This window comes from Homalodisca vitripennis, chromosome 3, assembly GCF_021130785.1.
Source record: "Homalodisca vitripennis isolate AUS2020 chromosome 3, UT_GWSS_2.1, whole genome shotgun sequence".
Classification (NCBI taxonomy): domain Eukaryota; kingdom Metazoa; phylum Arthropoda; class Insecta; order Hemiptera; family Cicadellidae; genus Homalodisca; species Homalodisca vitripennis.
This window is the reverse complement of record NC_060209.1, coordinates 172687595-172713632: the sequence shown is the minus strand read 5'-3', so window position 1 is coordinate 172713632 and position 26038 is coordinate 172687595. Positions and strand designations below refer to the sequence as shown.

The 26038-nt window shown below is 32.6% G+C and overlaps 1 long non-coding RNA gene across 2 annotated transcripts; it reads left to right on the top strand.

Annotated features, from left to right (window-relative positions):
* Window positions 1-4876: 4876 nt before the first annotated feature.
* Window positions 4877-24289, top strand: LOC124357794. 2 transcript variants are annotated; one of them, XR_006921975.1, is made up of 6 exons: window positions 4877-5260; window positions 12250-12350; window positions 13895-14008; window positions 19506-19630; window positions 22812-22968; window positions 23944-24289. It is a non-coding gene; the product is annotated as an uncharacterized LOC124357794 (long non-coding RNA). The 2 variants fall into 2 exon arrangements; XR_006921974.1 differs by lacking the exon at window positions 4877-5260 and adding an exon at window positions 5289-6739 and having other exon boundaries at window positions 23944-24286.
* Window positions 24290-26038: the final 1749 nt, after the last annotated feature.

The following is a 26038-nucleotide window of genomic DNA, read 5'->3' as shown; positions in this document are numbered from 1 at the left end:
TCTTCTTCATGGCCAATGTATTGATTGATCTTTTAATTTCATAGAAAAGTTTTGAGATTTTTCACTACTCCCTTCAAATAATGTTTAAATGGAATGCTTTGAGTGAACATGATAGATTTAGAATTCAGAAATTCATTTAAACAGCCATAGGTTAAATGAACAGAGAGTATTATGAATATTTTCTCACATTTGCAAGCTTCATAAGACTTATTTAAAATTTTGAAAAGTGTTTGTTAAACTGGATTGCTGGTCTTCTTGATATGGAAACTGATCCTGCATAATTGGGCTATGTGGTCAGACAAACCACATTAGCATCGATTTCATTCTAATCAAGGTTAAAGTGTCTGTCGTGTTTGAAGTCTTTTAGTGTTGTAGAGATAAATGTGATTCTAGTTGGCTAGAGATTCAGTTTGATAATGTAATGACAGGCTAACATGTTCTTTTAGTTTCTTCTTTTGAATATCATGGTTTAAGCCATCCATAACTAATTAATCAATAACCATGGTGGTGTTTATTAATCAATAAACATTAACTATGACAAGTTATGATTTGTAACATAAAATGATGACCATGTCAATTGCTATATGGCTAAAGACAATAAAGATTTTTATTTGATTTGGTCGATTACTGACAAAACTGATAACACTTGGTTATATAAAAGCACACATGCAGTTAAAATAGAATTATGTGTTCATGATGGCTGCTACAATTTGGCACCTAGTGTTCAATAGTTCAATAATATTAGCTTAGGAAACAGTAGTACTAGAGAATAAATACTTCTTGTATGAAGAAGACATGGTATATAATAGTGTGACTACTTTCTTATCAGTTCCAGCTGAATGAGTCTTATTTTGTGTGAACCACCATCACACTAGTGTCCACCAGAGAGATTAATCCTAAGAGTCCTGTTATCTATGTCAGATGGCATTGCATGTCTTTTCTGTGTGAAATATATAACTAACTAACTGAATACGATAGGCCTAGTCATAATATTGACAATATACTATACAGTTTATAAACGGATGCTTGATATGTTTCTTTTCAACTCTGAATAAAAATAAAGACGAGAGGCTACGTGGTGAATCAAATCTTGGTATTCCCGCACAGAGAACTACCTTTTTCTCATAACATCTTGTTTACAATAGTGTGAAACTTATTAATACACTATTGAAGCAGCTAAGGTTGGAGGGTGATGATGCTTTCGGGAAGGGGTAAAGAAAGCTTCTTTTGTTAAAGAACCCTTAGTGTTGAAGAGTTTTTGACTTGGCATAATTTAACAGTACAGTACAATCTTGTTTACCCGAACCTTATTTACCTAAATTAGTTTTAGACTACAGAAACCAAATTTTGGAAGAATTAAAATTTTGTTGTAACATTTCCAGTGTAATTTATTTTTTGTTAACACAGGCGAGGGTCGTAATAATGTGTACAATAAAATAACAAATTGCAATGTTGTAATATGACTATGAGTGGTTGATAATTCTACATTTGGAAGGTGATTGACTTCAGACCGATAATAACATTGTACGTACAATGATCAATGTAGCCAAGGAGCATCAGAGGCGTGGTTTTCAAAAGTAACTGAGGAGATAGGGAAAACAAATTTGATACTGAATTTAAGTTAAGATATTATAATTCATTCAGATTCCATGGCACAACTCGACTGGCTTATGGTTTATTTTGTTCGACAATGAGATCCGTTTTCAGCACTTCCTTTTGGAATTCAAAGGGAGAGTAGGTCATGAACAATTGTGGCACTGCCCTCGGCAGGCTGGCGTTTCATGTGTTCCAACGAGCAGGTGCCGGCCACGGTACATTAACAAAATCTGTCCAAATAAACCAATGTTAAAAATTAATGTTTTAATTATGGTACTCGACAAAATGACACAAGCCATAATGTGACCAATGCCGACATTTCTGAACCGCCTCATCACAAATAAATGGTAATTTTATAACTTTTATTCATATAGCCTACTTCAAAAGGCTGCAGTATAATAAGCGCTTAACACTTGAGTAATTGATAATATCGAATCATCAATTAGAACGATATAAATGCTGTCAGACATGTTTGTTTACCTTGTTAAGTAATTGTAACTGCCCAAATTTAGTATGAAGAAAGTTGTATTAATTTATACAATATAAAATGCATACATAAAACTATAGCTTCACTATAGTAAAATCTTAAAAACCTAAAACGTAATTCAGTTTGATATTATCGTTCCAAAGTAATTGAAACAAAATTCAACCATGTGTGTGGTATTTAAGTAATTGCCACTAGAGATGGGAAATAATGTTGTTTGTCAACACCTATTACAAAAATAATGTGTCGAGTTATTATGTTCCTGTGACCTGTTACTGTGGTAGCATGTTAGTATACAAAAATTTAAGTAACTCACTACAATGTAACATACACTGATAAACTAATAAATTTATTAATGGGTCAATTCAAATTTGACTATACAACACAATTATTAGGTACCTAATCTAAACCTACTTACTTTGTATTATAACATTGCATAGTGAAGTAAAATTTCCATTGCTAATATATGCCTCATTGCTTGCAAGAAATGGTCTGGGCTTTTACTGCAGTGGTTATGCACATGATTTATTTCTGCCTGAATTTGTCTGACACGTTTATCTTTCAAAATAGTAAAAAGTAAGTAAATATTATACTATTATATTTTATAAATACATATCCTAGATTGATTTATATTAACCATAACATTATTACTTTTTATACTGTAATTTGAAATACAATGTAATTAAAATGACATAACTAGTATACATAGTTGTAGCTAGGATTCTTTACTCATGAATATTAATGATTCGATATTATCGATCACTCGAGTGTTGGACACTTATTATACTGCAGGCCTTCAAAGATTCCAGCATTACATACGAATTGTACATGTTTAACTTACCTATCATGTATAAAACTTTCATCTTAATTGTATCACAAATTTCCAAGTTGAGTTATGGATTTTCAAAGTTGCTGTTTGGTTGAAAAGCGCCAAAAACTGATACCTCTTTTACCAACATAAAAACATGAACTTATTGTTTGTTAATAATTTGTGCCATACGTTTAAAGGTAACTTCTATAATTTTAGCTCGACTAGTTTCACACAATGGGTTTTTGGTACGAGTTATTCAAAATAATTAATGAGTATCGATCGATTATATCAATGGTTATGATTAAGTAATACTGTTTGCCAATTTCAATATAAAAAAACCGGGTCCGCTTATGGTACCCTACCCTTGGACTCGTACTGAAAAACCCATTAACTTATGTGAAATTTGTGGGAAAGAAACAATTGTAACTGTGAGAGGAGCAAATATGGTTGTCTTAAGTTTTCCTAATTTTCGTTATAATAATTTGTTTGATCACTGTAAATATTAAGTTAATATTCATATAGGATTATAGATACTTTTATATCGATTGATAGTCTAGGATTTGAGATGCGAATATTAGGTATTAAATTTATATTTTAACTTAAAACATATGATTGTTATTGAAGACTATAGATACGGGTAGGGCACGATAAGCGGACCCGGTTTATAATATCGAAGAATATAACCATCGATACCTAATATTCGCATCTCAAATCCTAGACTATCAATCGATATAAAAGTATCTATAATCCTATATGAATATTAACTTAATATTTACAGTGATCAAACAAATTATTATAACCAAAATTAGGAAAACTGAAGACGACCATATTTGCTACTCTCACAGTTATAGTTGTTTCTTTCCCACAAATTTCACATAATGGGTTTTTCGGTACGAATACAACATGTTGGAAGTCACGAAAAACATATCTTATTTCAAAGCAATGTGGTGTAGTTTTCTAAAATTGACTGCTATTTTTAATAATCAAATTATGTTAATTATGTAAAATTGAAATATTACCTTACATGTATTATTTGAAAGTGTTTACAGCTGTTGATATAGATTATTTAAGTTAATAATTCAAAATAATTAATCAGTATCAATTGATTATATCGATGGTTATGATTAAGTAATATCCTTCATGCCAATTTCGATATAAAAAAACCGGGTCCGCTTATCGTACCCTACCCATAGATACTTTTAATATCGATTTATAGACTAGGATTTGAGATGCGAATATTAGGTATCAATGATTACATTTTTTGATAAAAAAAACCGGGTCCGCTTATCGTACCCTACCCGTAAAAACAAAATATGATTGAGGTTTTTGGCTTAAATCTATTTTCTATGATCATTGTTGACAAAACCCGCAGTATAAAATAATCTTTTAGAGGTAACTGAAATAGAAGATAACCAACACATATATTTTTTCTGGAGTTCATAAATCATGGGTATGACATATTTACAGGAGACATAAAAAGGCAAAGGATTTACCCACTTTTTTGGCAGGGCAATTCCAAATAACAAAGAAACAGGATTACTGGAAGGAAGTAAGACAGGTATAGAATTGTCTGATAGAAAAAGTATTTGAATACATGTTTGAATACAAGGGTGCTTTTGAATACACTGTATTTCATTCTCCCATCACTAGTCTAAACATCTACCTGCAAATCCTGCAATGAAGGACTTCCATATGGCTAAGAGCCTGTCTGTATAAGGATGAAACAAGCAACTGACTTTTCAGAACAATAAAAACCTTTTTGATTTGGTTTTCTTTACAATTAAAAGCTGTAAAAGAAATAATAAATTTGTTCTCTTTTACTGTATGTACTGTATAATATCTGTAACACATAAATATTTTTTATTTGGAATGTATTGTATTTTAACGTATTCTTATTCCATCCCAATCATTTGTATTCAAAATAATCTGGATAAACGAGAATGAACTGTTGCTTGCTACTATAAAAACAAACTTACATGATTACCAGGTATTGGGAACTTACTGCTAGACGATCTTTTTCGTGGAGTTATCCGGAGCTACTATGATATTGAGAGAGATATATAATCACCAATACAAATAACAATTAAAATCTGTATAATACACTGATAAACATAAGTGACCCAGTTATGCAATACATTTAGGTTATGTACTCTGGTCCTGTTATTGTTGTTGCATCAGCTGTGCTGGACAATTGGTTTAGGTTTGGTGAGTGGTGTTGTTTGGTACTGGTATGATCTTGATCTGCGACAGAGCATTTTGAAGACATCGGGAGAACCCATGATATCAGAAGTCCATGCCGACTGGAGTATTAATTGTTTTGTTTAGATTAATTATGAAATCTTCTGAAGGTTTCATAATCAAAGATAAAAGTAATTTTAGTTATTCGTTTATTTTAAAATCATTTCTAATTGTATTGTTGTAAATTAAAAATACATTGCAGTCTTAAAAATTAACTAAGAAGGATCCCTAGAAGGATCTATAATCAAGACTATTACTTATTTAACTAAAAATAAACGCTCTTTACAATTAATTAACTATAGGACTGATAGGATTTCAAGCTAATTCCTGAAAATCTTAGTAATGTCAAAACTGAATAATCTATAGTGATTGTAAACACAGTTAAATTGTTTAAATCTGAATTTTGAGTTTAGCCCAGTTCACCTTCCTCTTGTACAACCTATAAAATCTGATGATGTCTCAGACTTAACTCCTGAAATATGGAGTCATGTTAGTTTGAAGAGATTAAAATAAAAAGTCAGTGACGAAGAAACTAAATAGAAAATCTTTACATTGTTTTGACATCAGAGACACCTAGACTACAACATATACCGGTAGTGTAAACTAGGCGAAAAGGTATGACAATGATCAGATGTACAGCACAACTGACATATGAATTGATAATTGAAAGGAATAAAATTTATAGCATTAATTTAGCATTTATCCGTAAGATAGCATTATGTAAGGCTTTAATTTTGTGTGTTGCATAAAATATCATTAGTTGTTAGAATTATTCCTTTAAAATTATAAATAAGAAGCTGCTTCACCTACGAGCTTCTCGTTGTGGAAGCTGAAGAGAATATTAAACCTTTCAAACCGTTCCTTACTAGCCAGGAATTGTGGTGGATGTGGAATCTTACTGAACTCCCCTAAAGACTTCGAAAATAGTTGTGTAGTTGTTAAACTTTTTTTCTGATGTGAGAGCTTAGGGGAACTCTCTTCCTGACTTTATCGACTATACATATGCTCAATGCCTTTTCATTTATTTCAACTCTCGCACGTCTCGAGAAATAGAAGCAGTTTTTGACAAAGAGAAGTATTTCCTTCCACATTACCTCTGACTTTTGCTTTCAAATCTCGCGAACGCTCGGTTCATTCAAGACTAAAAGATTTATGACATTTTTCAAGAACATTAAATATTAAATGTATATTGTAACATTGGCTAATGAATTCACAACAAAGTGCCAATCAACAGTGTACTGTACCTTGAAATTTCAACAGTGTTCTAAACCGGCCCTTTGGCAAATCAGAAAGAGAGCTGAGGTCTGTGTCTGACTGATAGCCTACTGTGGTTTTGTTGTGCTATGAATTATATGAATTCGTGTTGTGTGTGGACCGTGGCGTGCGGCGTGGTGTGATAGTGTGGTTGGAGGTTATAGTATGGTTATGTTCTTATAGTACAACTTTATCGTTATCTTATGAAAGTACTGGTGCGTACATATTTTTACCTAATGAATTACATAAATTTTTCGGGATCACCAATATCACTGTTAGATTTCGTTCGATATGTACTGCAAAATTCTGGTGATTCATTTTCGTTTTATAGCGGGAAATTAGCCTATAATGATCAGGTATGATACAGTAGACTAAGTAAGCATGCTAAAAATAAATAGTAGGCCTATAGCCTAAAAGATAAAAAATTTTGTTTCTAATAGGTTGTTTGATGTAATAAATTCTTATCTTACCATAGCAAAGCCAATTCATAGAGATTTAGATGATAATTGACTGGACATTAGGGGCTTACTCTAAGGACTGGAAAAATTTCATTGCTGTCTACATGATATCTTGAGAATAAACTGACCTATAGACTTAAAAATGTGCATGCCTTTCAATGGGATTTTCTTGAGCATTAGTGAATATTTTATGATGGTCTTGTGGATGGGACTAACCATAATGGCAATGAGATTCAAAATTTATTAACATGTGACAGCCTACTAACATATGTAATAATGTTAGCCTACATTGTTCAATTGGTCAATAAGACTTCCATTTAATTTTTCAGGTCCTTCATTATTCAGTTTTATCGGTTTAGTACACCCTATCACTCAAGGAGCTAGAAAACTTTCATGCTGTCTGTCTGTCTGCACAAACTTTTAAGAAAAAACTCTATATACTTAAAATGTTGCACGAAACTTAATATCTATTTAAGTAACACTGATTCCAATGATGGTGGATGTGACAAGGTTTGTCTCAATGTTTTTGAACAATTTTACTCTGTTTTTATTGGTAACCATGATGCTAAAGAGAAAATTACAGAATAAATACGTTTTTAAACAAATTGAAATTGAAATGTTGTATGAGTACAATCATATGAATTTTAAAATGTGGTATAGTAGCACATGTAACCTAATTAAATGAGATATAGATTTCAAATTGTACATCAGTAGTGCCTATTGTGTAACACGTGGTGTGATGTACTCCTACCTTGTTTGTATGAAGACAAGATGAAGTTAGATGATGTGAATGTCTCTATGGGATTTGGCTGAGCATTAGCAAAGTCTATTTTTGGGTAGGGTATGATAGGCGGACCCGGTTTTTTATATCGAAGAATATAATCATCGATACCTAATATTCGCATATCGAATCCTAGACTATCAAAAGTATCTATAATCCTAAACAACAATCATATGTTTTAAATTAAAATATGAGTATACAGGAAAACTCATAAATAATAAAACTAACCAGAGCGAGATCGATCAAACAGGAAAACTCATAAATAATAATTATGAGGCACAATTCATATGGTTTACCTCATAATTATTGAATTTTTTGTAATTATACACACATAATTATATATTATTACGTGTATGTATAATAATAACTATTATTGTTATGTATACACGTAATGGTATATATAATAATACGATTACGTGTATTGTTTGAAAGTGTTTACAGCTGTTGATATAGATTAATTGTTCCAAATAATTAATCAGTATCGATTGGTTGTATCAATGTTTATGATTAAGTAATATCATTTGCCAATTTCGATATAAAAAAACCGGGTCTGCTTATCGTACCTTACCCCTATTTTTAACTCATGGTGAATGGCCACCGATAGCTTATTTTGTATATGTGGCAAATGCTTTATGAAATGAAAAGTAATTAGATCAATATGAATTGGCTTTTAAATTAGTGTTTCGATAGAAATGTTGCAGTTTCCTGGTTTTCTACGTAAAAACCTCATTCTGCACAGAAAAAATCTCATCTAGTGATGGTGCCATCGTAATGGTGGCACCTCCTCTAGACATACCTATGTTCTTGATCTTATTAATTATAATTCTTCTTGGAATCTTCTAGTTTATTTCAGCATTGCATTGGTTGATTTGGCCAAAATGCTTGCAAACATTTGTTTCAGCTTATTTATTCAGATATACTTACCTGTCGAATGGCATAATCCTGGTTACTTCAAATCCTTTTTTGAAATTTTTGGGTGTGAATGCAAGTGGGTAGGCGTTCCCAAGTTCTCAACAGAGTTCATATTTTGAAATCAGTTTATCAGTATGAGATAACATTAATACTCAATACTCGTTTATTTACAGTTGAATTTTACTGTTTTTTTAGTGCAAGCCAGAACATATACAAGTTACATTAGATAAATAAAATACACTTAAGAATGGTGTAATGCTAAAAATAATATTTACATGCATGTAAAGTTTATTTACAGATTGATCTGCTGACTTCATATAGGCTCAACAAGGACCTTCTGAAGACTGTAGAAAGCCTTTCCAACCAAGTGGGCTCTCAAGTAAAACTTGCACTTTTTCAGACTTATTTTTTATATGCATTGGAATTAAGTTATTAAAATATTGAGTTTTTAAACAGAGTTAATTTAGATTTGTCTACCAGAAGATCTGTTTTATGTCTAGTGTGATATTTGTGATAAAGAACTGAAAATATTTATTTATGTTTGTTTACTAATATTACTTTATGATAAAATAAGAGACTAGCCAATGTAAGGATTCCACTTGATTGGGAAATGCTCTCTACAACTGTCCCGCTGCCCCACGTGTCAGACGACTCTCAAAGCCCTCTTTTGTTTGAAGAAAATTCTATTAAACAATGCTGTATTCCAATAGCTCCAGAATCCAAGGCCATATCTAAGCCTTAATTCAAATAAACCAAGATAACCCAGTTTGAGAATTTCTTTTGGTGAAAATTAGGAAAGACACCTCAGGACAAATGTAGCTGAATTCAACTGTTTAACCAATTTGATTATGTGAGAATTCCATCTCAGATTAGAATCGATGAGGAGGCCAAGAAATTTTGTTAAAGGCACACAATCAAGACAATGGTCTTTCAGATAAACTAGCGGGATAAATTTGATGTCTTCTGAGTGTGGAATTCAATTATGTGAGTTTTTTGTAGATTTAAGAATAGCTTATTAAAGGAGAATCAATCTGAGAGTCTTGATGAGGCTATGAAAAAGTGCTGAAAAAGAATCATTGTCAATGTGATTAAAAATTAAATAAGTGTCATCAGCAAATAGAGATAATGTAAGTGAATATTTTCTTGTGATTATTAATGAGATGTATAAGAGATTATTGATGTAAAAAAAACAACAACAAAGGTCTCAGCAATGAGCTCTAAGGTACTCCAGTTTTTACAGCCTTAAAGTCTGATTGGTAGGCGTTTTCACAATGTTTGATTTGAATACACTGAACTCTACCAATAAGGTATGAGTGGAACCAGTTCAGCAAGACACCACGGATGCCATATTTTTCTAATTTATCTTGGAGGATGCAGTGGTCGACCATGTCATAAGCTTTGCTTAAATCACAGAATCAATTACAAACAGAGGGTGTTTACTAGCATCGAGGGAAGACAAAATTTTCTTTAATGCGAATGCTGTGGCTTATGAGATGTTGCAATTACACCTGAATCCAAATTACAATGGTGTTAAGACATTATTTCTCTCTAAGAAATTATAGAGCCTGGCTTGGACAATCTTTTTGAATATTTTAGCAAAGATTGGAAAAATAGAGATTGGTCTAGATACGAGTTTACATCAGATGTAAAGCCATTTTCAAGCAAGGGAGTGGTTTTTTAAGTCTGAGGGGAAAATACCTTGGGAGATGGAGGAATTAAAAAGAAATGTTAGTATCAGTGCTAATTCTGTTGCAAATTCTTTAATTAGAGAGGATGAAAATCTAAAGGTATCAGTTGAATTGCTGTTATTTAATGACAGAATAGATTTTATTGTCTCAATATTCCAAGAAAAGAAAAGTCTAGTTTATATTTTATGACAGCAGTGGAATACTGTGCAACAGACGGAGGATTTGATGAAACAGATTCATATAAATGCTCAGATACGTTGACAAAAGAGAAATTGAAAATTGAGGCTATCTCTTTAGGATCACTGGTAACCTTCCCATTGATTTCCAGTTCACACACATCATGACTTTCTAGTTTATTGGATGGTCTGAAACTGTTTATAATTTCCCAAGTTTCTTTTGTTGGGTTACGGTTTCTATATATTGATTCCTCATTATCTATTACATTAATGATTGCTGCTGAAATGTCTTTAGTACATTTGGTATACAGTTTGATCAAGGGGCTGCTACTTATAGCTTGTTTGGTAAGGAAATGTTAATAATATTATCCTTCCCAATGTTAAATAAAGCAACAGATAAATGGCTGTCATCTGCTTATAAAGAGAGCTCTCTTTTCTTCTTTGCAACTAGTGTGCTTAATGAAAAGGTAATTAGCAGTTTAGCTCTCTGATGCTTCATACAGGAGTTCCCTTGGAACATTGCTAATATCTTGGACATTTTATAATTTTCCGTGCCACCAAGCAGGGTATAAGTGTTGAAGCTATAAAGGTCCTCTACACTTCTCTTGTTAGAAGCACCATTGAGTGCAATAGTGAAGTTTTGTGTCCCACATCGATTGGCTTGAGAAGATTTAGAGGTGTTTCCTGAGATTTGTTGGCTTCAGATTGGGATAAGACTACTCTACTGCCCCCGTGGATCTGCTGGCTAATTATCATAGTCTTGGATCACTGGTTTCAAAAAGACAACAGGCTGATATGGTTTCTTAAAAAAAAATTGTAACTGGTGATGTAGACTGCCCTGACCTTCTGGCTAAATTTGATTTCAGAGTGCCAACATCCACCTGAGCAAACAACCTTTTCTTCTGTATCTGCATTTTACATCATATTTGTACAATAGTCGCATGTCAAGGCTCTATAGAACTGGAAATGAAATAACTAAATCACATGATTACTTTTTCGACAGTGTAAAGTCTCCCTCACCATGAATTTTTAATGTAAAAATTTACACTATTTGCTATGTATGATGTTAATTTATTTTTTAAGTTTTTATCATTGCTTGATACATTATTATTGTTAATTTATAGTTTTATTTTGTTAGGGCTTTGTTGTTTTTATTAATGTTTTTTATATTGTGTAGCTTAGTCTATTTATTCTACTTTTTATAGCTGGTGTTGTTTACTCCTACTTGATGCATGATTATAATATTTACTTGTTGCAATTGAACTTTTATTGTATAAACATTTTTTATGTATTACCACCTTGTGCATTATTATGTGTTATAAAATGGTGTTTACCATGAATGAATGAATAAATAAATAACACCTGATAGCATCTATACCTAAATTACATGTTTATGTCATAGTTAATTTTGATGATAGAACAATTTTTATAGGTGTAAAATTATGACATCATAAAAATATAATTATTTAGCATTTGAATAAGTTTGTTAAAAATCATAATTTTCTCCATTTGTAAGGTGTATAATTTTAAGAATTTCAATACTAACATTGAACTCCATGCAGAATTCTAAAAAAACAGTTCATTACATTTTTAACATAGGGTTCGTTAATGTAAGAGAATTAATAAAAGAAAGTATGCCTGTTAAAGTTATAAAATGTTAATATTATGCTATAAAAAACTTAAGTGAATTTTCGAACAAACTGTTAATAAATTTCGGTTGAAGCACAAAAAAGGTAACTAATTAATTTTAGTCATTAAAATTTTGTAAAACATTGCACAATGCTTATATCTGTTTTATATGTTAAAAAAGTTTTAAAGGTGATTACTATCAGTAATAGCTTTTGTTTTCAGGAGTTCTTTGGTGATGGAAGCCAGATATCAGAATTGTGTGAATATACTTGTAAGAGGATTAGAGAAGAATGGTCTGTAAATAACATTGGCATCATGACTGAGTAAGTAATTACCATTACTGTGTTACGAGTATTAGTCCTTGCATGGAGATTTTCATAAAACGTAGTGTGCCACTAGTGGTACACGTATTTAAAGCAGTTAAATATAACATACACTCTAGAGAAATGTCTTAGCATGCATTTACCATCAGTGGTACACGTTCCGGCCATTTTTAAAGGTAATAGCAAACGGAATTTGTTTTATTTACAAAATACTTTATATAATGGATCAAAATTTAAAAATATATTCTTTTTTTTACTGCAAAATAAAACATAATCAATACAAAAATGAAGTAAATTAAATAAACCCAATGTTTCAAAATGCACAAAAATAATTAAAAAAAAAAAAAAAACTATTTGTAAAGGTAAAATAAACTGTTTAGTCTAGCAAGTGAGTCATAGTCAGAGTTGAGTAGATGGGTTCCCATATAAGATAATCTCGCATCTGATCGGTTTATGGAGTTTTGACGAGGTGGAGGAGAGGAGTGGTTTATCAGGCCAGAGCACAGTTCTCTTTAGGCCATGTCCGAGATCACATGTGACACGTCCTTGCAGTCACTTAGTGATATTATGTGACTTGGCAGCTGCATGAAGTTGCTGTCAGGGTATTGACAGGGTCAGGAGTTACGCATTTTATAATAAATTACTAAAAATGTAATTTATTTTGTAAGTAAAATTAGGAAATTTTGTAATATTCATTAAGCAACTAAATGTATATAAAGACAATTCAAAATAATATGTAAGTGAAAATACTGTAGTAAAATTTATTTCTCCTGACTAATAGAATTCAAGTGACTAAATTAAATTAATTCGACCTATTTCATAATTATATCAATTTACTTCAAGCGCTTCACAAGGATGATTCCGATGAGCGATTTGAATTCTGTGAAAAAATAATTATCCACTCAGAGGCTGATTCAAATTTTGTGTGATTAATTTTGTGGTGTGATGAGGCATGTTTCAAACTAAATGAACGCGTTAATCAGCATAACTGCGTTTACTGGTCGGATGTAAATCCTCATAACGTAATCCAAGCAGAACTCAATGTGCTGTATATGGGGAGATATTTCGAGTACTGCACTAATTGATCAGGGAGCGCTGTCAACTGATGAGTTTGTATGAGTAGGGGAAGAGGTGTATTGTGTATGATATAATTTTCCAGACTCTCCTTATCTAGTTTCCATAGCACTGACACAAACTAGAGATAGTCCCATAGAACTAACACTGAATAGAATCGTCTCATGCCATTTAAAATTGACAACTTTGTGTCAGTGGTATGGCAGTATGCAAATGCTATGCTAGGTCATACTTACCTTGAAATCCTAATCAGAAAAGCAATATAATAAAATCATCCTATTTACAAAAATTTTGAACCAAAGTCTCTTAGTGTTACATTTGGTAAATGAATCTATGAAAAAGTTCACCTTAAATTATGGTCAATCTTTTCACTATTCCTTTTGCACAGATGACTGTACCATGCAAAATGTTCATTTCAAACTTGTATATATGTGTATAACTCTTTATAATGGTTAAATTATGCTTTCCAGGGAAGATGGAGAATTGCTGATGTGCGTAACAAGTCCAGACCCTAGTATGCCTGCAGAAGTTATCGGTGTCTTAGTGGAATCATTAGCTGTTTTGCATTGCATATTTGAGTGGAGGTAAGACAAGTCATAATAAAAAAGTAAATGTATTATTCAGTTTTAGCTCTGCTTATTGATCTCTTACCAGAACATGCTATTTTTATCAACATTAAACTACTTGTATTTCTGTATTCTAGCACTTTTTTTAATCACACTTGTTTCCCATTATATACTTATGTCTAATTTGTGTATTTTAGGTTTAGCCTTCTCACCCACTGTAAGGGGAAATATCTCTCTGATTAAATCTAACTCTAAACATCCTCAGTGGAATACATTGCACTGTATTGTATCTCAGAAACAATACATTATATTAATGTTATTTATGCTAATTTTCTGTCAAAATGCATGAGAATGCTTCTTGGGTGTTTTAGTTGATGGCAGTCACAATTCAAGCTTTTGTTTGATTTGTCAGTCCGGACATAATCTTAGTGATCCAGCTGTCATTCTTAGTGGAATAATACATTGCTCGTGACAATCAGCTGCTGTGTACACGATTATTTTGTTTTACAAATTGATAATCTGCTATTATTAGCTGTTGTTCAAGGTTATCTATTATGAAAGTGACTTTATTCGTAGTTTTATATATATTTTACTAGCTGTTTCCTGCGCCTTTGCATGCTTTTTGTAAGCTTTGTCCTTGTATGAACATTTCTGTTTCAAGTAAATTATATTTCCAACGCCGAGAGTTTGCCTTGTTGCCGGACGATCAAGAAAATCTGTCAAAAGTGTATGTTTATATCCATTGTACATGTATATGTACTTTATTAGAAAGTGGTACTTTATATAGAAACACTCAAGCTTTAACCCTTTTAGCGCCAAGGGCCAATATATTGGCTCTCTTCATTTTCATTAAATGCACAACAATTTACCGACCAATTTTTAATTAAAATCTATGTAGTTGTTGCCAAAAATATTTGCGTCAAGAATTGTACTTATTATTATTTTCCATTACGTGTTTGGTTTAAATGGTGAATAAAATTACATCTTATTTAGAAGACAGTGGCACTGGTTGTCACACGATACGTACGTCCTACTGCTCCACAAATCACAATTTATTGTTATGTTGACCAACTGTGAAGTAAAAAACTGTTAAGTTAGATTATACATTTAACAGAAACAGGAGACTTATTATCAAAACTAAGCCAATGAGCGTACATCAATAAAATGGGGATGGGTAGAATTGATGGCACCGACCAAATGTTAAATACTTACGTATTTAGACGAGCGTAGTCCCTCAAAGCTGGAAAAAGGTATTTTTTAACATTATTGGACGGATGGCCCTGAATTCTAATGTTTTATATAAACTAAAACACACAGAAACCTCTCACTCGCTATGATTTTATGGTTGAGTTCATTGAGTCACTGGCTGCTGACAGCTAACAGGAAGAGGTGGTGGAGATGCACCAGGAGGAAAGTTTGGACTTGAAAAACATTCCAGATATGAAGGTAAAAGAATGCAGTGTTTGTTCACGAAAAAAATAATCCAGAAAGGAAAAGAAAAACGATCGAGCATGGTGTGTTCAAACTGCAAACTTGGTGTCCACGCAGAATGTTACGCCAAACATGTGTGCAAATAAAGCAAAGGCCTCTTTATACATAGTCTCTTTTAGTTTTAGTTTATTATTATAGTTATTTTATAGTTTATAGCTCATTTAGTCTTATTTGATCAATTGTACCATTTGTTTTTCCCAACAGTAGATTAATTTTTATTACATTATTATAAGAACACGTTATTATATGTGCACAAATATTAATGTTCCTTCTTATGTTAAAGGATTTCAATTTTTCATTTAAGATATTTTGTTTTTACAGGTCATTTTAAAAAGTATCTTATGTTTGAAATATTTTTAGGATAAAGTTTTATTAATGTAATTAAAACATATTTGTAATTTACAATTCATAAAATTCAAAAACAAAGAGACCAATTCCTTTGATGGCAAAAGTGGTTTTTATACTTTGTTTTTTATTAATAAAATATATATTTTGTGTGAAATTTTAGTATTATTTTTCTAAACTTGCACATTCTCATTATACATACATGTACTTTAGTCTAATTTTTTCCATGTACTTCTAGTAACTTAAAGTTAAAAAAATTGGAACATAATTTAAAAAACTTCACATTTATCTTATATAAACAATACTTTTAAATCAAGATATTTTAAATGTGTGTATACATAAACATTACACCTACTAATAACTAAATAAACAAAGTAAAAATCATAATTTTTTCACCAAAGATAAAAAAACTATGACCATTTATGTGTACACGAGTAAAAAGCACTGAATTGGCCCTGGCGATTCTGTGACATTACGTGCATCAAAGGCCCGGGTGCTCAATGGGACGATTCGGACCAGTAACTCTGGCATTCATATAACGTGACTTGGCCAATTGGTTTGGAACTAAAAGGATTAAGTACAAAACTGATGTTTATTTTAAAGGTAAATATATACATCATAACTTAGTGCCTTCAAATAGTGTTTGGCTATTTAATATACATAACTGTATCGTAATTCCAGTTCATAATGTTTGCAGGCGCTTTTCTTTACAGCATGTGAAAACTTTTCTTTACAGCGCCGCCATGGTGGCAAGTTACATCAATGGGCATAGCTTATAAACCTTCTCTGTAGAAACATACATATACATATATTTTTTATAATGATCAGTTAGATACTTTCTTAGTCTATCAATGTCATATATACTAACACCTCTTTTGTATATATATATATAAAGTTATATTTTAAAATTTTATTTTATTTTACCAGGCAACCATGGTATAATGTATTATCTTGTTATCTTGTATTAGTATTTCAAATTGTAACTTTATTACTATAATAACCTGTAACTTTGTAAAGTTATTAATTTGTCATACTTCTTAAATTAGTATAAAATTACTAACGTCAACTTTAATAATTAGTTGAAATTTATGTAATATACAGGAGGGCTGGTTGTAATGTTCACTTCTGGTTGATTTATACCTTCCAATTGAACCTACATTGGACACACTAAAAAACTTATGTCACTTAAATGTGGGCAACCCCTATGGATGTCCAGGAGTAGCACATCACTAACTGCAAATGTCGAGATATTAGGGTGCAAAGTTAGATCGATATACAGAGGGAATAACTGTTAGAATTGGTTGGCTCTCAAAGTGTTAAAGGAAGTTCCTAGCCTAGACATGCCTATAGTGCTACTCCAACCAGCTTTGTCTGGAGAGGCTGGTACAGAGCTGGCCTCCCCTTCTTCCAAGGAAACATAAACTAAAGTTTAATACCCAAAATACTTCCTCATGGATCTCGGACAGGAGGTGGCCTCTACTCCTAAAACTGACCCATCCAGAATATCCTTTTTACTCTTAGAGTAACACAAAGGTTCTTTTATGACTAAGTGCAATCAGCTTCTTGTCCTAAGAGAAAATAAACTGTGTGATTTATATATATTTTATATATATGATATATATTTTTATAATTACATTGTAAAAAAATGGTGAATTTGGGTTTATTTCAGTTATTGTACTTACACATGAATTAAATAAAAGTGTATAAAATAACACATATTTTCATTTATTTAAATATCAAAAAATATGAGTTTATAAATGAGTTTTGATCAATTTAAATATTAAATATCCATTTCTAAATATATGCTTTGTTTGATCTCAAGAGACTCCATAATTTTTATGAGTATTTGAACAGCGATCACAAGGTACTTGAGCTGAGTATTTATTACTTTTAGTAACTTATGAGTTGCTCCTCCCATAGGACCTTTCCAAATAACATCCCAAACAGTGTTCTGTTTACTAGCTATTCTTGACTACTTCTTGCAATTCCAAACACTTACAAAATTTCAAGTAGTCGTTCCTTTTTTTAAATTTCTTTCTTATATTTAAAATTAAACATTACTGACATGTTGTACTGAAAGTAATTAAATCTTTACAAAATAAAAAATCCGCAGGTTGGGATGGAGTTCCAGTAAATGTGATGAAAAAAAGTTTCAGATTTTATAGCAAAACCTTTAGCTATTATTATAAACCAATCTTTTCAAAATGCCTCTTTTCCAATAATTATTTAAAGTTGGTAGAAGTCAAACCTCTTCATAAAAAGGGAGAGAGATTAAATCCTGATAATTATAGGACTGGTTTCAGTTCCAGTTCTGCCATCGTTTACCTAAAATTTTTGAAAAATCAGCTTTAAATCAAATATCAGCATTTTTAGAAAAAAATTATAATTTTAGCTTCTGTAGAATTTGGCTTCAGAAAAGGGATGAGTACAATGACTGCATTATCTAAATTTATTGACGAAGTGTCATGGACCTTGGACGAATCCCAGAGTGCAGTGGGTGTGTTTTTGTGACCTGTCCAAGACGTTTGACTGCGTTAATCATGATGTACTCATTGAAAAGTTGAATGCTTATAAAATTTCTAAGAATTCAATATCTCGGATCAAATCCTATCTATAAAATCGTTATCAAAGGACAGTCATCTGTAAAAAATATGTTAAATCTAAATCACAGTGGGAGCAATTAAAAGTTGGGGTTCCACAAGGTTCAATTATGGGACCTCTTTTGTTTCTTTTGTACATAAATGATCTCCCTGCAAACATATCAAACAGTCTAACACTTTATGCAGATGATACAACTGCACTTGTTAGATCTAAGAATGACGATGAATTGAAAGTTAAAATCAGTGAAACCATAACTGAATTAAAGGGATGGTTTGAAACAAATGGACTCAAACTAAACCAAGAAAAAAACTAAATTGGTAAAATTTTGTACTCCTTAATCAAGAAATAATCATTTTAATGATTTAGAATTTGAACATCAGAGATTTTCTATTAGTGGAAACACAAAATTTTTGGGGCTAGAACTGGATTTGCATTTTAATTGGACTAAGTGCATTGAAACTATTTTAACAATAAACAATAAAGGAAAAAAAAATTCTTTGTTGGACCATTCTTGTGAGTGCCGAGATTGCTTAAGCCAGTGATGTTAGTCATATCTAGTGCTGGTTAAAGCTGATATGAGGTTGGCTTTGCCAAAAACATTAGTCATTTACTCTTTTGTCAAGACTTGATGGAATATAGTGAGCAATAAATTAAAGATGAGCTGCAGTGTTTGAAGGAATAGGTGTGGTCAGGATAGTTTTGATCAAAATGGGGTAGGCTTACAGACACAACCCTCTGCCTCTACACTGCCCTTTGCAGAGCTTCAACTCACAGAGATTTAAGCAGGTTACTTATCTCTGCTTGTTTGGTTCTATATAAAAAACTTTATTGGCTTGCTGTCAACTGTATGGTTGATAGTCGTACATGCTGGTAATGAGATTGTGAATAAGTAAGTAAAAAAGTGAGTGTGAGCGAGCTGGGATTGTAATCTAGGCTCCCTGCATCGCAAGACAATGCAGGTAAGTTGTGGGGTATTTTATAATACTGTGTAAGACAGATGGGCTAACGAGAATGCCTGAGTGTTTGAACTCTGTTTTTCAAAATTTGAATCAGATGTGCAGAATGAATTATTTTACAGTGAAATGGAATTCTAGTTCGTCAGATGCTGAGAGTGATCCTGGTTCGTCTGATTCAGAGAGTGATGACAGTCTGGACAAGGACATTTCATCAAGTCTGATACAAGTGAATGCTACCAAGAATGAGGTAATTAAAAATATAAAACAGTAATACATTTTAATTTTTAACTCTTAATTCTAGAATGATTTAATTTCTTTTATTAATATCAGGGTGTTATAGATTTACAAAATGATGCAGTTGGTTTTCTGTTAAATTTGTGACACAATGTGGCTGGCGGCAGGGTAAAGTGATGATAAACAATTCAAGCTTTCTTGAATTTATTCTTCCCCGAAAGAAACGGCTGAAGTATGATTTTTTACAGTGTGTAAAACACGTATTTGTAGCTGTTTTTTCTTGAATTTATACACCTATAATGCCTTTTGAAGTGATCAGTAAAATCTTTTTCTTACAAATTAGAAAATGTAGCCTAAAGGGGTTCAACATTTAACAAATTTCCCAGTCAAAAAAAGAATCACATAACATTGTTCTTTGCAAATTGCTATTTGATTTTTTAATACTGGCATGTAAAAACAACAGTGGTAATACAAGAGTCAGACTACTGTTAGAAGAACACTAAAAAATATCTCCTTTTCAACTTTTTTCAACCTTGTCTCGTGCGTGCTGTATACATTTTCTTCCTTCCTTTTGGAAGCTTGAAGAAACTTTAAAGTTGAATTGTCAACCAAATGCACATGTGTTCCTCAATTTGTTTTACTACTCAAAACTTTGTCGGGTGTGACACAAATTTATTGAAAGAGACAACTTATATTGTTCATTTTGGGATCCACATACGCAGTAAAAAATTGAATGAGTTAGCAATATTGTGAACTCTAAATTTTTAACCAGTGACACACCTTGATGCAAGATGTTAGTTTGTGTATCATATTAATACTTGCGTACACATTGTTGTCATCCAAAGATGGCAATGGTGGTGGCCTATTTAAAATAGTTAAGCTCTTTTCATGTTTCCGTTTGGTAACGCACATTCACAAATGGCTGTAACCAAAGTCTTATCAGCCAACTTGCATACACAATCTTGGTTAAAGCTTCAGTCTTAAGATTGCTCTCAAGATATTCAAATTAATGTTGACAGCATTAGTCAATATTATGTAATAATATTACCATTCTCTAAAAGTTAACCTGCTAGTCCGCAGGATTATATCCATATCCCTATCCACTTCCGAAGGAGATGTTCTGTAGGGGTGGGTGACAGGTAACAGGAGTAACCTGAGTAACACGATAACACATAACGATCCACTATATAATGATAATAACATTTCATAAACAAAATGGATATCAATAATAATTACATTTTTTTAAACAAAACTAAATTGTTAAAGCTAATAATTATTCTTTACAAACTTTTAACAGATATTTAAAAATAAGATTATAATTTAAATGAAACCAAAAACTCAGAATCTTTATATTTTATGTTATTTATTTTACATAATTAAATGCGAGAGTAAACAAATTAGGTTTAACATTGTTAGTTGTTAGGTATGCCTACAGTACAAATTTGTAGGCCACTTTTTGTCCGGGAAGCATAGACATAATTATTGCTATCCGTAGGACAAATATAACTTCTGTAATGAAATTTGTCAGGTACATGATGTAAAATAGTGTTAACGTTGTAAAGACATTCAGTTGTATAATTACTCTGTAATCGATCAACTTTATACCGACTAGGACAACTTATACAGGAAAATTCTGATTTGATCAACTTTGAAAAAGCAGAATCTTGCGAGCGTAAACAAATTAGGTTCAACATTGTTAGTTGTTAGGTAGGCCTAAGTTTTTTTTAGTTGTATATACTTTAGACCTTTTGGAAGGAAGTTTGAGATGTGTGCATATAAGCTGGAAACCATAGGATATCCACACATAGGTGGATAACGAACAGGAATTTAACATGGTTAAATAGATGAAGTACCTACCAATGTTGGTATTCTTCGATTAAGAATTAGATGACCAGAGGTCCTCTTGACCTGATAAAAACTGGGTATTCAGTAATCCAAGTGAAACACGCCCAAAAGAAAGACCAAACCAGGAGATGTAGAGTGGACAGGTTGCACTCCTCTTATCAAACAAATGGGTGTTTCTTCATCTATATTTGCAGTGAAAGAATCGGTGTTAGTGTAAGAACTGGTTTATTAAGATGGTTCCATCTGCCATCATTTGTTTGAGAAAGATGCAGTCAGTTCATTCGTTCATTGTATCACTTCCCTCTCTGTTGCCATTGTTTTTGAACTTATGGTGGCACAATAATAAGTAATTTAATGCTATTAGGTTCTCCTTGGGTGTTTCTAATTCCCAAATAAAACACAAACTAATCTTCTGTTAAAGTGTGGGAAATTATGAAATGTATTCGTATTTTATGCATACAATTTTTATCGGTAGGTGTAAGTTCTTTTAAGTATTCCAATTAATACAGTAAGCATGGTATTCAATTCATTCATTATGTTGTAATAAGTCATACCCATGATAAATGATCAAATAGTTTATCAAATTCATGGAAATTGAATTGATTTCATGAAATTAAAATTCTTGTGGTAACCAATAAACTTTGATGTTATGTAAACAAACATTTCTATCTTTTAATGAAAACTTGAAAACCCTTTTATGAATAAATACATCATACTATAAAGAGAGATTGATATACAGTGAGTTAAAAGTATGGATATACTCTGTTCAGTTTTGATGGATAAAGAGTGAGGAAGGGATGGAACTCGAGATACCTTTCTAGGAATTGTTTACAACTTTGCCCATTTCCCCAAAATATGCGAATTTTGGTGGGGGGGGGGGAATGGCCGGCTTAAAATTTTGAAATGCAAAGACTCGTTAAGTGACAGCTCATTTGAAAGGAAAAGAACAGTGGAAACTAGAGCTTTCTATCTCAACCTAGTACGAAATGGCAGCTCATTGAAATTAATTAAAACTTAATTGATGCAAAACATGAACATCTACATTTAGAAGGAAATAACTTCAATAGACAACCACTTCCCTTACAAACTCAAACCTGTTTTACAGTTATTACGTGCTGCAGTTTGTAAAGTTTTACATAACACTGGTTATGAAGCATGCAAAATTTGTTTAATTAAGTGAAGACGATTGTGATCAAACATGATACTAGACTTTCTCAAAACTGATAAGATAAGGGAGGCCTGCCCTGTAGCAGGCCTAAAAATGAATACAGGTTCATTAATCCTGTAAAAATTACCTCTTTGGATTTACATTTCGGTTCCAGATTTTATTTTACCTTATTACATTTTAGATCAGTGAAAGGATAAATAGATTCATCGGCTACAAACGAGAACAAGCCAACATCAACAACATCCTAGACTTCTGTGGTCCGCCTGACATCGACAAACTGTGTGCTAGGGTTGATGCAGTTCTCACACGCAAGAAAAACTCTTCCAGTCATATGGCAGGTACACATTATTGTTACTTATTGTTACATTATTATATATATATATATATTATATATATATATATATATATATATATATAAACTTGCCTTTTAAAATTGTAATTCATCATGCCACAAACTGGGTACATTCAATTAGACCAATATTGAATTATTGAATAAACCTCAAAAACATGACAAATTAAAATATCTACCCTGTAATTTGCAGTAACTCAGCAATTAGATAATTTAAAATTGGTGCAAACAAGGTAAACAAGTGTAAGTGACTGGTGGCATATACTGCACAAGAAAATAATTGTGTAAGTAATAGAGTCCATATGCGGCATGGGCCATTCATGACTCATATGTAATAAAATAATAACTCATTATTGTAATAATCTTAAAATTCCGCGAATAGAGTCAGGTTTTGTGAAATCTGGTTTGGCTCTTAACTAATTTTAACAAGTCTTAGACAACTATGTGTTTTGATAAAAACATTTCCACAGTTTTCCAGTTTTTGTTTTGTTTTGTTTTTAAGATATTACTAAAATTTTAGTTAAAATATTAAATTAAGATTTGTACGTATGTACTTTATGGTTTAACTAGATTTGTCACTTTAATACAAAGTAGCAAAAATGCCAAAACACAATTTTTTAGGAGAGTAAAATGAAATTATTCTCATTATAAAACTTTTTCATTGGCAACAGCTGTAGTCATGGTTATGTTTAAATGTACATATATTTCAATCCATGAAAAGGCATTAACATAATTTGGTTCACCTTTTTCCAGATGGTTTTAAAACATGTTAAGAAAAAAATAGATTTTTAAATTACAGTAGCTATGCCATTTTATGTTTGGGGTGATGAATTAGCAACCTGGTTTGTTTTCTCATGATTACACCAGCAAATGAACAATTAATGTACTTACAAGTACTTATTTTTTAAATGATTACTTCTTGCTTTAGTTTTTTACCATCATTCACAATAGTTTTCTGTTACAGTTCGCAATGTTTTGGACAGATTCACTCATAAGCACACTGCTGGAAAGACCAAGAAACTTGAAACGTCAGATTCTGTAAGTAAATCTTTGATTTTATCCATTTCAGCTGATTTAAATAATACACATTTTATAACAAATCTAACCTTCATTGTCTTTTATCCCTTTTATGATAGACACCTGTAATGGGCAACCGTTCACATTTTTTTGCAGTTTACTGTCTTGTTATTACTCCAAATTCCATTTACCTTGATAAGCATGTTGTGAACAATATTGGCTTCATGGGAACACAATAAAGATGTTTTGATGCATGAAAATTGTTTAAATCTCCGATCAACTTGTTTTAGTTTATCACTCATCAGATGATCTCTCGTGTTGTTGATGTGGTTTAGTCAATTATTATATTGGTTTTATCACTGTGTTTTATAAACAAATATTTGTTACCAACTGTTGTAGTGTGTATTATATTTATAACCTTACAACCTAATTTAAGTTACAAATATCAGTAAACGAAATCGAGAACAGGTGCCAACAAGTGAAAATGTTGTTTCTAGTGGTGTACAATTTGTTGATAAGAGTGATTTTTAGTGACAGTGATGTTAAAAATGAGTTATTTGAAAATTAATTGAATGACCTAGAAGTGAATATGTAACCCCAAATTGAACATGGAATTGAACATCTTCTGAAGAGGAGCAACCACCAACCCCTTCAGGTAGCCTAGAGGTAGACCTCCTAGATTTAGGCCTGATTATATATGTGTGTTTATTATATGTAATATGCTTCAAAATTAGCATATGCATGGTAATAAACATGGCTCTGACCAAGAAACAAGTAGTCTTTACAAATATTCAATGGGGGGGGTGGGGGGGGGGGGGGGTGGGGGGGGGGGGGGGTGGGGGGGGGGGGGGGTGGGGGGGGGGGGGGGTGGGGGGGGGGGGGGGTGGGGGGGGGGGATTTAAAATAATTTTTGGCATTGAGACGCTCCAGGGTGGGATATCACATTGATGAACGAATTTAAACTGGTAATCATTTAGGCCTATTTCATAAGCGTAGGATTTGGCCCTAACGCCTAAAGGTGAAGGAAGATTTGGTCTCGCTAGGAAAGAATTATAGAGTGGATTTCGCAGGAGGACCGGTTCAAACGCAGGGTTTTCTGGCTTCCCTGAAAGAGCGTGAACATAGTTTAGGGGACAGTTGTTGTCGTCTATGCGAAAGAGGGGGTTCTCCCGTTTCTGCGAGAAGACTATTAATAGGAGAAGATCGAAAAAGCTCCAGTGGCCAGTCTTAAAGCAGAATTATGGACTGGGTCAAGCATTTTGAGAGCACTGGGTCTTGCGGACCCATATGCTTGACATCCATAATCTATACAGGAACGGATGGTGGCTTTGTAGAACCTGAGCATGCATGTCCTGTCAGCCCCCCATTTTGTTCCGCTTAAAGCTCTCAGTATGTTCAAGCGCTTCACGCATCGATCTTTTAGGTCTTTCAGGTGAGGCACCCAAGTTAGCCGGGTATCAAATGTGAGACCCAGGAATTTGATATTGTCACAAGTAGTAATTCTCTGACCCAGCAAAGAGAGCGTTGGCTGCTCAACGGTACGCATTCTGGAGAAAACGATGGCTTTTGTTTTAGGTGGCGAAAAAGAAAAACCTGTAACTCCGCACCACTGTTCAAGGCCTGTTGATGGTAAGCTGTAAAGCTCTCTCCCCCACCGCTAGCTTCTTTGTAGAGATGTAAATAGAGAAATCATCTACAAACAAAGAACAGCGCACAGGAGGGGTAACGCAGGACGATATGTTATTGATTGCAATGGCAAACAGAGTACAACTTAGAACGCTACCTTGTGGAATACCATTTTCCAGCGTGAAGGAATCGGAAATGGTGTTCCCAAGTTTGACCTGTATGGTTCTTTCCGACAAGAAGCCCTGTATGAAAGAAACCATGTGGCCCCCTACACCCCAAGATATTAAAGCATTTAATATCCCCCTTCTCCAAGCCTTGTCATAAGCCTTGGAAATGTCGAAGAATACGGCGATCAATTGTTTTCTTTCAATAAAGGAATTCAGGATTGCCGATTCCAAGGCAAGTAGATGGTCACT